The sequence below is a fragment of the Ambystoma mexicanum genome, chromosome 8 (assembly GCF_040938575.1).
Source record: "Ambystoma mexicanum isolate Mex_15411 chromosome 8, UKY_AmexF1_1, whole genome shotgun sequence".
Classification (NCBI taxonomy): Eukaryota; Metazoa; Chordata; class Amphibia; order Caudata; family Ambystomatidae; genus Ambystoma; species Ambystoma mexicanum.
Genome location: NC_090929.1, coordinates 1,564,600,161 through 1,564,617,081, shown reverse-complemented (window position 1 = coordinate 1,564,617,081; position 16,921 = coordinate 1,564,600,161).

Genomic DNA, 16,921 nt, shown 5'->3' with positions numbered 1-16,921 from the left:
ACAAGCTCACCATCCTCCAAACTAAAATCCAAACCGCCCAACAATCACTCGCCAACACCCACACCTCCACATCCAGATCCTCACCGGACACCACTGCACCTTTCTCCTTCAAAGCCATTCATGAACAAGACATGATCAGCCTCATGAAAACCATAAAACCATCCAATTGCAAAGGTGACTCATGCCCTGCCGCAATCATCAAGGATTGTGATGACTCTCTCGCCCCCTTCCTGACAGCCTTCGTCATTGCCTCCTTTGCCACAGGGAAAGTCCCCACTTGCCTCAAGGAAGCATGGGTCCGCCCTCTGCTAAAAAAGCCCACCCTCGACTCCACATCCTCCAACAACTACAGGCCCATCACCACTGTCCCTTTCCTACTCAAAATATTGGACAAAGCAGCTTACCTCCAGGTGCAACAATTCATCGAAGAGAACAATATCCTAGGACTGTCACAATCTGGCTTCCACCCCAAGCACGGAACAGAAACTGCTCTATTAGACCTAAAAAATCAGATGAAAAATGCCAGAGACTCAGGGAAGCCAGCCCTGCTCCTCCTACTGGACCCCTCAGCGGCTTTTGACCTGGTTGACCACAGCATCCTATGCCACCACCTCACTGCCACAGCTAAATTCTCCACAGGCGCTACAGCCTGGATCACCTCCTTCCTTCAAGGAAGAACCATGCAAGTGTGTACCGACCTAGTCGCCACGTCACACACCATTATGCTATGTGGAGTGCCTCAAGGCTCCTGCCTCTCTCCAACTCTCTACAACATCTTTACCCGCCCCCTCTTCCTCATCCTTGACGCTCTGGGTATCTCTTACACCAATTACATCGATGATACTCAGATCCTCATCACACGCACAGGCAACTATGACACAGACGCCACGACCCTCAACAATATCTACAATACCATCCAAGCCTGGATGGCAGCTAACGAACTGTGCCTCAATTCTGACAAGACAGAACTCCTCCTAGTAGGATCCTCTGGCACACTCAAAAATCTTGACACACAGTTTAGCCACTTCACCATTGACTCTATCAAGATCCCAGTATCCGACACAGTGAAAACCTTTGGGCTCTACCTGGACTCCAACCTATCTATGACCAGACAAGTGAATGCCATAGCCTCAGCAGCAGCATACCATGCCAAATTCTTAAACGCAGTAAAGCCGTTCCTCTCCAAAGAAATCTGCACCAACATAGTGTTGTGATTAACCTCCAGCGCGTGTGATTAAGCTCCAGCACGTGTGTGTGGGAGCGCGTGAGCTGGTGGCTGTGTGACGTGTGTGGGGGAAGATTCTAGCGGAGACGGTTCACAGAGCTGAGGATTGCTGGGTGGGATGTCCAGTTGTTCACCATTGTAAGATCTACGCATTATGTATGAACCATATAACAACCAAGTAAACATACGTTAACTACATGTCTGGCATCGTTGTTACTTACCCACGAGATTACACTGGCGACGAGGGTGGTTCGTCGAGGAGGGGATGAGCGTTGAGGTGAGAACACTGCTCTCCACATCCCATCCCACCCGGCGGGCAGGGGCCAGTCTCAGGTTCCGGTGCGGTGGTCCTGGGGTTATTGGCCAGAACGGTGTACGGAGGAGGAAGAGCGTTGAAGTAGCCATTAAGGCTATTTGGTGTGTAGCCGGGGTCCAGCTGCCTGCTGAAGCCGGGGTCCACATATTTGTGTGTAGCTGGGTTACAGCTGCCTGCTTAAGCCGGGGTCCACATATGTGGTGTGTAGCCGGGGCCAAGCTGTCTGCTGAAGCCGGGGTCCACATTGACGCTGCGGTGTAGCCGGGGTCCAGCTGTCTGCTGAAGCCAGGATCCACCGAACTTTTTGGAACTTTCATTGGTGCTGCCTGGGTCCGCCGCAGGAGTTTTTTCCTCACTGCCTCTGCGATCCAGCAGGTGGCACGCCGGAGACGGAGTATACGGAGAGACTTCCGTGGTCGCAGCGGAAGTGTGCGGTCGTCTCCTGGTCATTTGGGAAGTGAGTTCAGACTGTGTGTTCCTAGTTGCGGGCAGTTTTGAACGTTGTTACCCATGGCGGGCGAGGCATTGGAGTGCCAACACGAGGAGTGCCTTCGCGGAGCGCATTTCACTGTGCGTGCATCAACCGTCGGCCAGCCACGCGTTTTGGGAGTTTGTGCATGCGGCAAGGAACATTCTGCCCAAGAGTTGTTGACTGATGCGCGGTGCATGGACAGCAGTATGGAGGCTGCTGTTGTGCGGTGCACGGACAGCAGTATGGGGGCGGAGGAGCGGCTGATAGAGCAGCCCGCTCATCTGTGCGAGCATACTGTTGGACAGTTGGGTGAGGCTTCTGCTGTTGGTCACACTACTTCAAGGAAGAGGCGTTCAACAGTGGCCAGCGGTGGTAAGTACTGTGCAAACCTGAAAAGGAAATGTGACCATAAGTGTTCGCTATGTGGAGAGGAAGGCTGCTATGATAACATTCATTGTGATAAATGCGTTTCCTTCCTTTCTATTCTGGAGGGATTTGATCCTGATTTATATGACTTCTGTGTGGGACTCAATGATCTCAAATTAAATGAAGATGAATAGCATTGATCATATGCTGTGTGAGGCCAGTGTTAGTGAGTGGGGATTGTGTGTGGCCTCTGTTGTACGTGCTTTGTTTGGGGCCGTATGGTGTGAGTGATTGTGCGTGATCGTTTTGGCACTGTCATGTGTCTATTTATTATTCTAATTGCTAATGATATCGTTTGATAACGTTGTTTTCCTTTGCAGGTGTAAAAAGGATTGTTCTAACAGATTTGATGAACATAACGCTGTTTTCCTTTGCAGGTGTAAAAAGGATTATTCTAACAGATTAGATGAACTATATGCGTGTTTTTATTTCTGTTCAGCAAGCACCTGCAAGATATTAGTTTACTGCACAATGTTCACGTTGTACTTTTCCTTGTAAGTGGATGTGGGAAATGGAATTGTTATTAGCTTTATAGCTCTGTATTTGCTATTTTTGGGAAATATGCATTTATGTGTATGAATTTGTTGATATTCATCCGTTAATGGGTCTTTTTGCATGACCTGTATTTGTACTAACGTAAATTGCGTATGTGCATACATGGAGATTATGTATGTTGATGTGGTGTTAGGGAGTTCAATAGGAGGGCTGGGTAAAATTGGTAGTGTGGGGTATTAAAGAACTTAGTTGTGTTCATTTTTACATGTTCTCTAATTAATGGAGGTAGTCACTGGGTGGTGCTACTTTGCGCGGTTGCGCTGTAGGGTTGGGAGACATTATATTGATTGTTTCCTTGTGTGTGGTTGCTTCATGTGTGGGTGGCCGGGAGGGCTCATACAGGGGGGGTACATTGCTAAATGCTGTTGAAATGGCTGGTAAATTGTGGGCAGCTGGGTGGGCCCATGGGATGCGCCATTGTGCCATAGACAGGATTTTGGCGTTCTGGGTTTCGCCAGTGGCAGTAGCCTGGGGCTACAGTGGAGTGGAGTTGAGGTGTAGTTCGGCGGTGGCCTGGGGCACACATGGAGGGTGTTTTAGGTGTGTTGGCGTCCGGCGGTGGCCTGGGGCGCACATGGAGGGTGGTTAGGTGTGTTGGGGTCCTGGGTTCGCCAGTGGCAGTAGCCTGGGGCTGCATTGGAGTGGAGTTGAGGTGTAGTTTGGCGGTGGCCTGGGGCACACATGTAGGGTGTTTTAGTTATTGGCGTCCTGGGTTCGCCAGTGTCAGTAGCCTGGGGCTACAGTGGAGTGTAGTCGCGGTGTAGCTCGGCAGTGACCTGGGGCCACACTTGGAGGGTGTTTTTAGGTGTGTTGGCGTTCTGGATTTCGCCAGTGGCAGTAGCCTGGGGCTACAGTGGAGTGGAGTTGAGTTGTAGTTCGGCGGTGTCCTGGGCCCGACCTTAGGGGGTGTTTTAGGGTGTCGGTGGTGGGCTACGGCCCACATTGAAATTTATGCGCAGTTAGTGCGGGACATTTGTCTCGTTAGGTTCTCTCCCCTGTCTCCATGGGGGGTGGTGTTGGTGTTTGCATTCAGGGCCCATGTTAGTTGCTGGTCGGTTGCTCTCTTGAGCTGGTTTGAGCTTGGGTGTGGCAGATCCATGCCCCGAGGGGCTGCTCGGGGCAGATGGTGCGTGTGCTTGATGGCGGTCGAGAGTTAGTAGTTTAGTTGTGTGGAGGTTGGGTGTGGCAGGCCCAAGTTCTGAGGGGCAGCTCAGAACTGGTGGAGTTCTTGTTTGTTGTTTTTGTTCTCGTGGGTCGGTCCTGTTGCTATTGGGTTTTGATTTAGAAGAACTTTGTTGGATGGATTGTCTTCATCTAATCGCCGGTTTGGTGGTGTAATTGGTTGTTCCGGTGCTATAGGCATTCGTTTAGTGTTTGTGCTTTCTCATTGTGTCTGTTTTGGTCGTGTAGGGCGATTAACCTCATTTACTGCATTGCTTGTGACTTTTGAGTTGGGGTGCGTCTTGGACTTCAGGAGTGGGTTCTGCGTACTGGCCACACGTAGTGCCGGGTAGGTTTTGGGATATTGGTGTTGCGTGGTGTATTGAGTCTGTCGGAGGAGCAGTGTAGTGAAGTTCGTCTCTTTTCTTTCAAATGTACGGGAGGAGAAGTGTTGTGATTAAGCTCCAGCGCGTGTGATTAAGCTCCAGTGCATGTGTGTGGGAGCGCGTGAGCTGGTGGCTGTGTGACGTGTGTGGGGGAAGGTTCTAGCAGAGACGGTTGACAGAGCTGAGGATTGCCGGGTGGGATGTCCAGTTGTCCACCATTGTAAGATCTACGCATTATGTATGAACCGTGTAACAACCAAGTAAACATACGTTAACTACATGTCTGGCATCGTTGCTACTTACCCACGAGATTACTAGACATAGCCAGAGCCATCACAGGCTCAAGGCTGGACTATTGCAATGTACTCTTCCTAGGGACATCCACTAAAAACCTGGAAAAACGGCAAGTCATCCAGAACAGTGCCGTTCGCGCATCCCAAGGCATCTCCAGAAGAGAGCACATATCCACCGCCAGAAAGCTAGCGCACTGGCTCCCAATAAAAGAACGGGTGATATTCAAAGCGCTCACTCTCACCCACAAATGCCTCCACCACTCAGCACCTGCCTACTTATCACAAGGGATTCACCCATCTACCTCAACCAGGCCAACAAGGACACTGTATTCAAATATGCTAACAGTGCCCTTGGTAAAAAGAGCTAGAGCAGGAGGTGCCAGCTTCCCCTACTTAGCGCCCCTTCACTGGAATGCCCTCCCACCAACCCTTCGAGCAGGAGAATCACTACTAGCATTTCAAAAGGCCATAAAGACCACACTATTCACTTAACGAACCCCACATCATTCTTATGCAATTCATGCTAATCTCTTAGTGTACCCTTAACCATGATATTCATGTATAAATGTATTAAATGCTGTAATATCTATATATAAATATACTCCATCTATGATACCCATGTATAAATGTACTAAATGCCAAATGCTATATATAACTATCCCACTTGTAACCCCCTGTAACTAAGCTCCCCTCAAGTAACAGCACCACTATGCCTATGGGCTGTTTTGTGCGCTGTACAAATGTAAAAATAAATAAATAATAATAATTTATAGCACAGTTTATACCAAAGCGGTTTCTAAATGCGGACCCAGGATTCGAACCTGTGTTGCTTTGCTTGTTTTGCATCCAAGATGAACAAGTTGCCACTGAGCTTTACCAGCCACGCGCATACCTATCACCTGAGGCTCACCACCACTCGAGCACTCTCCTACAAGCACATTTCATCACACTTTCCACAGCTGCATAGAAGCAACCCAGTTGCCCGTTGCTGGCAGGATTTTAGCACAGCAGTCATCTGAATGACTGGTCTTCAAACTGTGGGTTGACTGACCTCCCAGGGGGGATGTCCAGGGTGGCACGAGGCTCCTCAAAAGGGGAGCCGAGAGACTGACATAAACAGTTATGGCATTTGGAGATGCTCAGCAACTATATTTTTAGTGCCGGGTTAGGTGAGGAGGGGTGAGGTGTTTGTAGGTGGCACACGCGGCTGGGCAGATTCTTAAGAGCGCCCCCTAGTTCACATGTTTATAGACAAGGAGGCAGCTCAGGCTGCTGAGATGTCCATTAAACATGCGTTCAAAGAGCTCAAAAACCAGAGCAGCAGGTGTTACGCATGAACGTACGTTTTATTATTAGTCCCACTTAGCCAAGACCGTGCTGTTTTCCGACTCAGCACACGTTTAAAAAGAAATGCCTGAAAATACAGTTAAAGCGTGTAGCTAATTATGCGTCTCTTCCTGTGAAATCTGTTTGCTTAGCGGTGTAGGAACCCCCAACCCGTCAATGTATCTGAAGGAGTAGTTTTTCCCCGCTCAGGAAGTGATATATGAGTGGGCGGCTGAACCGCAGCAGCCCAGGCCAGTAATGAGTGACAACATCCTCTTTCGGTATGGCATTATACGAATACAAAAGAAAAGAAAATGAAGGAACCCAGAATGGTGAAATTAAAGTTAAGAAAAGTGATAAGGAAGACACTTAAAAATTGGTTACAGTGAAGAAAAACCAATAATATATAGTCCATTTTTTCGTGTTTCTCTCATTTAATTACAGAAAAACACATTAAAATGTAGGTTATGATTCCTTTTTTTAAAAATACCTTTTTTACACTGTAGATTGGGGGAGCAGTGGGCGCATGGGTCGACCCATGTAAGCAATTTTTTGACTTTTTAAAATGTGTTTATTTGGGCAACCATTTAAATGATGAAATCCTTTTTATTTCGGAAAAAAGGACCCTATGCAACCTCCCATCACATTGATCAATTCTCTTTTTTTTCTGTTCGGAATGTGACTTTTTTGTAGACGTTCTTAACAGATCTGTAAAGTAAAAATACTGAAAAATCCTAATATTAACATATTTGATAAATCTGCTAAAATGACGCTTTAGGATGCGGCCAAGGTGGCAGAAAATTCCCCTACTGGACCGCTTTACGTTACATCTCATTCTAGCGTTCCTCAGTAAGGTTTCAGCATTGATGCATAAATACTCTAAAAGATTTGTCGTTATGATCACATCTTCATTCTAGTATTTTTCATTATCACTTTAACTAATTTCACACAAATCCATCAGTTCCGTGTTCTTTGACAATATATCCCTGAAGAACCAGGTATGCGCACCCACCATGCTCGCCCTTACTTGGAGAAAGACAATTTCCTCTTCGTGTAGCTGGTTTTGTTCTTTTGATGAACTTAACGGGTGAAAATGTTCTTTAGAGGAGACCGGAATATACCACAGCCAGCCCAGGCCTGGTAAATTGATTCTACAGAGCCCTTGGTTAAGGGGAGTATATTTACTTTTGTATTTCTTTGTGCTGTTTAACGTGTGCACACATTAGTCTTAGATGTTGGAACACTTTGCAACAGTGCAAACAGTCCTCAGATAAAATTCTGCATTCATAATGTATCACAACCCTTGTATTACTATGCCAATGGGCAAATGCAAGCCTCCTGCTCTCTGCGTCAATAGTTCATGAATGTTGCCATTTAAGGTTATTATGTCTCTTACACAATTGGTTGGTCTCGGAACACACTTTTCTTTCTCAACATTTCTATCAGTTTCATGTTTTTGCATCGAGAATGCTCTCATTGCACCCCGCTATTGGAGGTGCTGTACCTTTTTCAGAGCTTCCTAAAATCTCCCGTGAAGATTAGAGGACTCTCGCTGCAGGGACGTCATTTGGGGGCCACCAGGGGTCACACCTGCGACCTGTGAGGTCTCCCTTGCTACCACTGTGGTCTTTCTTGCTACCCCTAAAAAAGTCTGGAGTAACTGACTTTCTTGTTCAGGCATCTTAAAAAAAACAGGGGGGTTCCACAAGTGTAAAACCTTGAACAGTGACCCTACACAAGAAAGAATGGGAATAACAAATCATTTGTCTTCATGGAATTCTATACAATAATTGCTCGACTCATTGAAGGTTTATTTCAGGCACACTTCAGGGGATGAATCACTGATTTAGTCTGTTCTTAAACACCTCAAATTCACAATGCAGACAAAAATTTCCAAAAAGCATTTAGAGTAGAATAAGCATCCATTTCTGACTACCTATTTTGCTTTACGCAAGTTGCACTTATAGCATGTTTTGCAAAGACTGTAGACCCCTTGGAGTTAAATCCTGGAGAGCCAAGTAATCTGCGTAGCCCAGCCATTGTATTGGTTGAAACCCTAATTTTGGCGGAATAGAAGATGAGTTGGCTAATGCATTTCCCAGGTCAGAGAGGGAAAGATTAAACAGAATAGGGGCCAACATACAGCCTTGTTTAAGCCCTTTGTAGAGGAGGTCCGAGATATGGCCTGCACTCCAACCACCCGTTTTGAAGTACCAGGAACGTACACACCAACATATGTGATGTATGATGAACAAATAAATCAGCAGAGAGCCGCACTAGGGCGCTGCCCAGTGCCCATTAGAAGAGCAACACCTTTTAAGTGCCAATAACCAGACAACCATGGGCAGTAAGGTATCCGTTGAGACAACCGTATCAACAGCTGACACGAAATGGAGACTACTTACAAACTGTCCCGGAAGAGACCCAAAGGGCCTTAATTGAAGGCGAATGGTGATGACACAAGGGCCCGGAGACAGAATGGTGATGACACAAGGGCCCAGAGACAGACTCACTGATGAAAGAAACAGCAACCAAAAGGGTGACACACAAAGACGTAATGTATGAAAATAACGTAGTGGACATAGAAGAAGAGACAATGTTGAAATACAAAGAAACGTAACTATAATGCAGGATGAAAGTATGCAACTAGCTAATGCCTGTACATAGGCTTGGAACGCAAGAAGCTAATAAAACGGTGCGGCTTGCTATGCTTAATAGAAGAATAGAGCGGCAAGCGCCAACTATATATCTACCTCAACGAAGCACATTATATAAGTGCGGGTCCACTTTATACAATAGCAGAATCAACCCAGATTACTAAGGGTCACGGCAGGTCAGGATTCATGTTCCAGCCAAAGGAAAGACTGGAGGCCTGAATCGAAACTCAGCAAGAGGCAGCTCGTGCCTGGGAAGTCGAGGTCAAACCAAGTGAGGGAGGTAGACAGTAACTTTGGAGAATTGAAACTTAAGAACAGAGCAGCATGCCCTGTGAAGGTCGAGATAAGGAGGCCCATGCAGGTGGCGGGCCTAAAGGAGAATTAAATGCACAAATAGAAGGAAAAAGAAGCAGATTCACGGTGTACTAACACGTGACCAGCCGAGCGCAAAGAGGTACCAACGTCTGATGTCACCCAAAAGCAGAAGATACCATACCTTTTCCTGTCAAGAAGCTACAGTTTCGAGGCCAACCTCAGCCAACTAATTGACACATAGCCCCAAAGTACTGATTGATGGAAGGGAGGCAGGGTGAATCTTGGGGCATGCCGCATCTGGGTGACCATTCTGCATGCTGCTAATTAAAGTGGAGATTTATGCTTAGGGTTGCAGTCCAATCACAGTGGGCCAAATAATCTAAGGTCCTATAGATAGTAGAACCAATGAGACATTGTACTTTTAGTGACGTTTTGCATGAGTAATGTAGAGAGAAGGCCGTAGACGCCTACACGATAAGAGTTATCCAATCCTCACACTCCGTTACCATATACAGATATAGCACCTATACTTAAGTTACCTTTTCCAACCAATAGAATTGTATGACAAACTTTTGAGTGTTACATGTCAATGATGATGAATTTTTGCTATAACTATTGCTGTTTGAATGAAGATTGTGGGAGTTGAAGCCAGATGGGCCATCGCATGACTGTTGATTTCCATGTTTCCCCGTTTTTTGTACTTGTCATTAAACAGATTTCCCTTTGCCAAACCATTGAGTTGTCCTTATTGATTGGTGTTGGAGTAAGAGAATCCCGCACCCTTTCCACATCCAGGTGCAACTATCTCGTCTTAAAGTACTCGAGGGTGAGCTCTGATCCTATGGGCCTGTCAGAGGACCCGTCGCCCTCCTGTACACCATCAAAGGTTGGTAGCCAGTCCGTTTTCCTGCCATATTGATACAGGCACACCCTCGTTCTTGTGTGATCGTGCAGCTGAATAATCATTTTTAATAGCCCCAGGGGAATGCCCCACACAAGAATATGCTGAACCTAATTCAACTCTGTTACACCACTAATATCACAAGGTTTTTTTTGCATTACCTCCTACAATCCTCCAGAATTTATGTGAATTATTATTAAGGGCAGATTGCACCAATGCCCGCCAGCGGTTATTCTCTGGCATAAATGGATGCCTCCTAAGCCATTTTCAGTAAGATTCTTTCATGGCTTTTGCCTCTCGGCCATGGGTAAAAGGATCTACCTTCTGATTGGCTCAGGTTCTTAATCCTTGCCAAAGCTCCCACTTTTCCCCCCTTGATCCGTCTGTCATATTGATGGCTACGGGCAGTCTTGTGCACATTCTAACCCTACGATAAGTAGTCTGCACCGCTCACGAATGGCTTTTGATTATGATCAAATCTTTTTTGAATGAACTAATGGCTGCACTTGTTGCCTCTTGGTAACATGAATTTCCTATTAAACTACAGTCCCTAGTGTATGAAGTGAGAATTTCCATCACGATTACTGATGCCTCCCCTATCCTTTTGTCAATCCAAGAAATACGATTAAAGGGGGCAATCATGCTCAATGTGCCCGACGGAAAAGGTACCTCCTGCTCGGTTGGTAAATTTAAATGGACAATCAAAGGATAGTGGTCACTTTCATCACGATAGCAAATACACATGTCAATAATCAGAGATGAAAAGTTCTTAATGAAGATGTAGTCAGGTATAGTGCTGGAGTTGTGGCCTATACGGGTGAATTTGGCAGGATTGTCCGAAAGTATGAGTGCCATTTACCATTGTAAAGCCTGCAGAGTACAGCAATCTTGCCCAGCCTCGATCACAAGACCTCTGAAACACATTGGCCCTCATTACAACCCCGGCGCTAAACCATGGCGCTATTAGCACCATGGTTGGTGCCGGTGTTGTAAGGAGTCCGCCATGGTGGATTGGGGAAATACCGCCCCATTCTAAGGTTGGCGGGGCGGTAATTCCTCATGCCGCCATGGCCCTTCCCCATTCCCATTTTTGGCCCATAATGCTCAATGGGAATGGGGAAGGCGCTAATTACGGCACCGTAAATTACGGTGCCGTAATTAGCTCCTAGGTCCCTTTGTGGGTTGGTTTTTTAACGCCTGCTAAAAGCAGGCGTTAAAGTGCAACCCGCAAAGGGACCTCGTAATCGGGCGTTAAGGGTTTAACGGCGCCGACACCTTTTACGGCGCCGTTAACCCCTTAACGCCTGCGTTGTAATGAGGCCCATTATCTGTGTAGCCAGCCAAGAGGAGAGTGCAAAACAGCATCAGCATACTGGGGCGTTTGAGGAATCTTGGAGTTAAAATCCCCACACACAATTACAGGGATATTTCCCTGCAGTTCATTAATGAGGATCTCTACTTCCTAGATAATCTCTGTGTGTTGTTTCTTATAAGGGGGGTCATATATACTAAGAATAAGAAACTCTCCCCTAGAGATGGCTGTATCTTCCAATCAAAATGTTTTCCGATCCACAGGGGACCTCAACAAGTACCCACGAGTTACTTGTGCCTAAGATTAATCCATCTTTCGGCCGACCACTAGGACCCTGTGTGGCCACACAGGAGACAGTTTTCCATCCATCAATGACCAGTGGTTGAGTAAGCCAAGTGTCCTGCACGGCTACCACCAGGAATCTGTCAATATCATCCTAGAGTCCATATGCTTCATACAGGTGGCTATTTCCACAAGTGTTCCAGTTTAGTAGTAGAGGAGGATGCTTATATTTTTCGCTTAGTGCAAGAGGGCCTTCTCTGCTCCACATGTTGGCTAGCCAGGCCCAATGTGGGTCTTCCCCCCTCAAACCACTATCATCAGGGGACCCTCCTGGTTTCTAACTGGTGGCAGTTTTTGAAACTGATATTCGATCTGGCATGCATGCCGATGTTTTTGGCTTCATTGAGTCACAACGACTTTCTACTCCTTCAGTGTGATCTCTAAGTTTGCTTGCTCAAGCAGGATGCATTCATAACCCAATTTGTGTAGTGAAAAGCTGTGGGCCATGACATAATCCAGGGATTCCTGTGCATACAAAAATATTAAGGAAGTCGCTTTACAGGCGTGCTCACACATATCTACACAGGTTTTTGAAAGGCAACATTGAACGTCATTGTGGCAATTTCGAAGTTGCTCTTCCTGTATGGTCTTACCAGCTTCCCTCTTTGCAGTCCAAAATGGCGCGATGAAGCAACTGTAGGCTGTTTGCAACCTTGTACAAATTACGAATGAAATCATAAACAAATATAAACATATGTGTAGAGACACTCATATATCAAATATTATGTATTCTTGGGGCAGGCATTTCATAATATGCACCTGGCACATGCACTATATTTGTACTTTTTTGTTTATAATTGATAAGAATGCATTTTTGCTAGTACTTTATATACGGAGGAACACATACATTAGATTGCAGGTAATGGCTGATTATGATTGATCTTATCTTTTATTCACAATTTATAAAATGTACACAACAGTTGCAGAAAACCACTGACCCCAACCCTCCCCAACAATGTCACATTAATGAATAGGATTCCAGATTTCTGCCTCAGATATCTTCAAATAACTCATTTTTCTTCTTGTGTCTGTAAATAACTCTCTCCATCATCGCAGGCTTGTCCATTTCATCAATCCATGTGCACTCTTTGGGATGAACCGCCAACTTCCAGTGTCTCAAGATCAATTTCTTGGCCATCAGAGAACCTCTAAATAACCACATTCTCTGTGCCCCAGTCAAACCATCAATAAGCTGATCATCTCCCAGTATCAAGGTATCAAAGTCATAATCAAATGAAGTTCTCAGCACCCGGTTGAATATCAACGACAACCGCCCCCGAAGTGCCTCACTTTATTACATTCCCATAGCATGTCTTCTAACGTTGCGGTCCTATGAGAATACCCCCAGCACATATCTGTATCAGACATGCCATGCTTAACAGACGTTCTGGCATCCAATAGACTCTGTCCAGAATCTTAACCTGTCTCGACCTCTCCCCAGACTAATAGAAGACGGAACCACATTTCTACAGTCTGTCGCCCAGCGCACCGCAGTCATCTCTTCAATCTTGAAGACCACTCTTGCAACAAAGCAGAATTGCTATTGGGCGGTCTCAAAAACAGTTTGTAGAACCTGCTTGCATGGTGCCCTTCCAAATCAGTCTGTGCAATTACCCCTCCAAAATCAATCTCACCCTTGTCAGAAACGTCTGAAATACACCTCTTGAGAATGATTATGATTGATCTTGAGAATCAAAAATGTGCAATATCTTTAATATTTATGTTTATATCCCCTTATATTGAATGTACATGTGTCATTGAAGTTTATAAATTATGCACTTGAACTTTATGACATGTTGTAGATATTATTTCTTAATGTGCACTTGTTCATGAAAATAAATTAAATATATAAATTCAAATGATGTATTTCATATGTATATCTTTATCGCTCATTTCCTTTGTAATATAATAATTTATTTATAGTGTCTTCATGTACTATACTACCAATCGAAGATGGCTGTCTATCATAGTTGTGGTTACATTTGACATGGAACTATGGACACTGATGATGGACTATTTGTTTGGCATATGGCTAGGGTCCTTTGTTCTATTCATTAAATCTGGTCATGCCTATGTCGGTGAAACCTGTCTGTATTGAGACTTTGCGCACTGCCAATAAAAAATCAACTTTCTTGGGAATGTTTTGCCTTTTGTTTTTATTGGAGTGCTGCCTGTTTCTTGTGAGTGTCCCCCAATGGCCCCAATCCAAAGGCTAGGGTGCAAGCACTATACATTATGTTACATTTAAAGTTATTAGAAAGTAAATACTTTCCACATGGGCATGCTCTCAAGTGTAGCGCCAAGCCAAGATATCCAAGAAACTCAGGGTGTCTAAGCCCTAAGGGCAGATAGGAAACCTGCAGCTGTCCAGATGTGTTGGACTGCAACCATGCATGCCAGCATTCTGAAGCACCTGGGTGGGAGATTTCATCAGAGAAATAGGGATAAATTAATTTTCCCATAGAAATGGATTGGGTTGGAATGATTTTAGGTGGGAAAAAGTGAAAAACAGCACTATTTTTCTTTGAAAGATCTGGAGTCTCACGTTTAAATTGGGAGGGTTGGCATGTATGTACTACCCCCATCAGCACTGGTCAGTGTAGTCAAGGGAAGGGCTGGTAAGGGTTGTGGGAAAAGACATCTGCAAAGCTGTGTGTTTCCTACTGTTGTAAGGGCTAGCAGAGTACAGGCTCCTGAACCAATAGGTCTATTCTTCTGGGCAGAAAGATAGTAGGTCAAGGCACCCGTTGCCTTTGTTTTAAAGCTGGAAATTATTGAAGCACACTTATTTTTCAAGGTAATGTCGGTAGAAAGACAAAGGACCAGCATACTTTCACAAGCTGCCGCTCCGATTCTACAGCAGGAAAGATTGAAACAATATGCACCTGTAAACTGGAATCGGAATCTGGTTAAGATGCCCGTTGAGATACGTTTCATAAAATGGATTATGAAGCAGGACATGCAAAGTTGTAAACGCTAAGGCTTGAAATCGGGGCAGCACTCTTAAAGACTGACAGTTGAGAGGTGTGGTACCCAAAGACTGCTCATCTGATTGCAAAGGGTTTGGGGTTTTTCTTAGTTGGGGACAAGTTAAAGGTGGTTTAGCAATGGCCGTATTAGCCTCTGTATTGTTAATGAATGAACATGAGCAATTACAGAAAGCTATTCCTCTATACTTCCAACAGCTAAAACAGGAAGGCTGAAAGTGAAGACGAACCATATGAGTATCATTGCTAGAAAGCAGAACATAAGATGCACTGATTTTTTTTATTTTTTATTTTTTTTAAACATGTTTTTATTAAGTTTCAATTGGCACAATGTTATATCATGCAAGTATCAAACATCAAACTTCATTCAAAGAAAACAAAGAAATCCCCCCCCCCCAACCTGCATAACTCAGTCTGCATATGTTTTGTAACGCTCACCTGATTCTCGCAGAGGCGCCGGTCTTGACTGGGTCTTGACTGGGCGACTACCGTATCTTCAAAGGTGATGTGTAGCACCCGGTTGGCTCTTTGGGCTGGACCTCTGTGCACTGTATGCCTGACGTGTAGAGTAAGATGTCTGCAGATAGAAAATATGGGGTTAATGAACTGGGGTTATTGGGGTGTCCCTATCTCTTTCCTCTTCTCCTCTCCTGTAGACCCCCAAAGGTTAACGCTCTCACCTTAGGTAAGTGAATGCCGAGCTCTCCATCTGCCTCGGGGCAGGGTGCTGTAACCAGTTTCTTCACTGGATAGGTAGCGCAGGCCTCTTGACTTCAGAGGACTGCTGTCCGTCGTTTACTGCACGAACGGTAAGTTTCGAGTCATTCAAATGTCTTTAAAGTCTTTAGTAATGATGTCTCTTGTTTTGCAGGGTTCCGGCGATGGCGGATGACGGGCTGAAGTGAGTTGAAGATGGAGCCCGTGTGATGAATAGAAGCGCCTGGAAGCACATAAGTAAGCGCTTGTTGCCTGCTTCACTATGCGCTCTATCTGTCTTTCTATTTTGCAGGTACGAGTTCGGGGCGGCTGCAGGGTGCCGGAATACCCACTGGATTAGATGTGGAAAGGAGTAATGGCACGTGAGTATTAAAGTTCCCCAATGTCTTTAAACGCACCTTGTTTTGTCTTTCAGATGCGGGATGCAGCGCCGAAGGCCTCCGGAGCGTGCAAAGAGTTGGTAAACTTTTGTCTTTCAGATGCCGGAATGCAGTGTGAAGACCTCCGGAGCGCACGAAGAGTAGGTAAGCCTTTGCCTTTCAGATGCCGGAGTGCTAACCTGTTCTTTCTTGTCTTTATAGGTGTTGCTGAAGACTGGATTCAGGATGGTAAGCCTTTGCCTTTCAGATGCCGGAATGCTAACCTGTTCTTTCTTGTCTTTATAGGTGTTGCTGAAGACTGGATTCAGGATGGTAAGCCTTTTTCCTTAGGCCCAGGACCGGATGCAGAAGACACGATGAGCGTTCTGCTGCAGAGGTTGCAGAATAACGCAAAGCAAGATTCATCCACCGGGTGTGGTTTAAATAGCCTCCTGTAGTGCTTAGGTGTCTCCTTCCACAGCCATGCCTAAGTAAGCAAAGAGTTCCTGGTAAGAAAAGAGTTCCTGCCTTCCAGAAGAGTTCCAGTGTTCTGAATCTAGGGAGTGGCTCCAGCCCCACCCAACAGGAAAAGTAGTTCCAAACAGAAGAGGATCAGAGGCTCAACTGGCAGGCAAGTAAGCAGCATGGTCTGCTGAAGGTAAGTCCACCCAAGCATTATGAGCCCGGCGCTTCCAGCGCTGGGACTGGGCATATTTATGAGCCTGGTGCCACTGGCGCCAGGACTGGGTCCAAAAGGTCCCAATTGGGACTGGTTGGCACTCGGAACCTGGGTTATGGATCTGCTTCCAAGGGAGTTGGGAAAACCCTGACCTTTTGGAAGCAGAGATCATGACAGTACCCCCCTCAAGGCCCCTCCCAAACCGGGCTTCTCCGGGGGTTTTGGCTTGTCAGGAAATGTTCGGTGAAATCTTTTGATTAGGCGAGGAGCGTGGACATATTCAGCAGGTTCCCAGGATCTCTCTTGGGGGCCGTAGCCTTTCCAGTCAATTAGGTAGAATAGTTTAGATTTGGAGATCTTGGAGTCCAGAATGCTTTTGACTTCAAACTCGAGTTCTCCATCCACTAGGATAGGTTTTGGAGATTTGGTTAGTCGGGTTTGAGGTTGCACGGGTTTTAATAGAGAGACGTGGAAGACCGGATGTATCTTCAT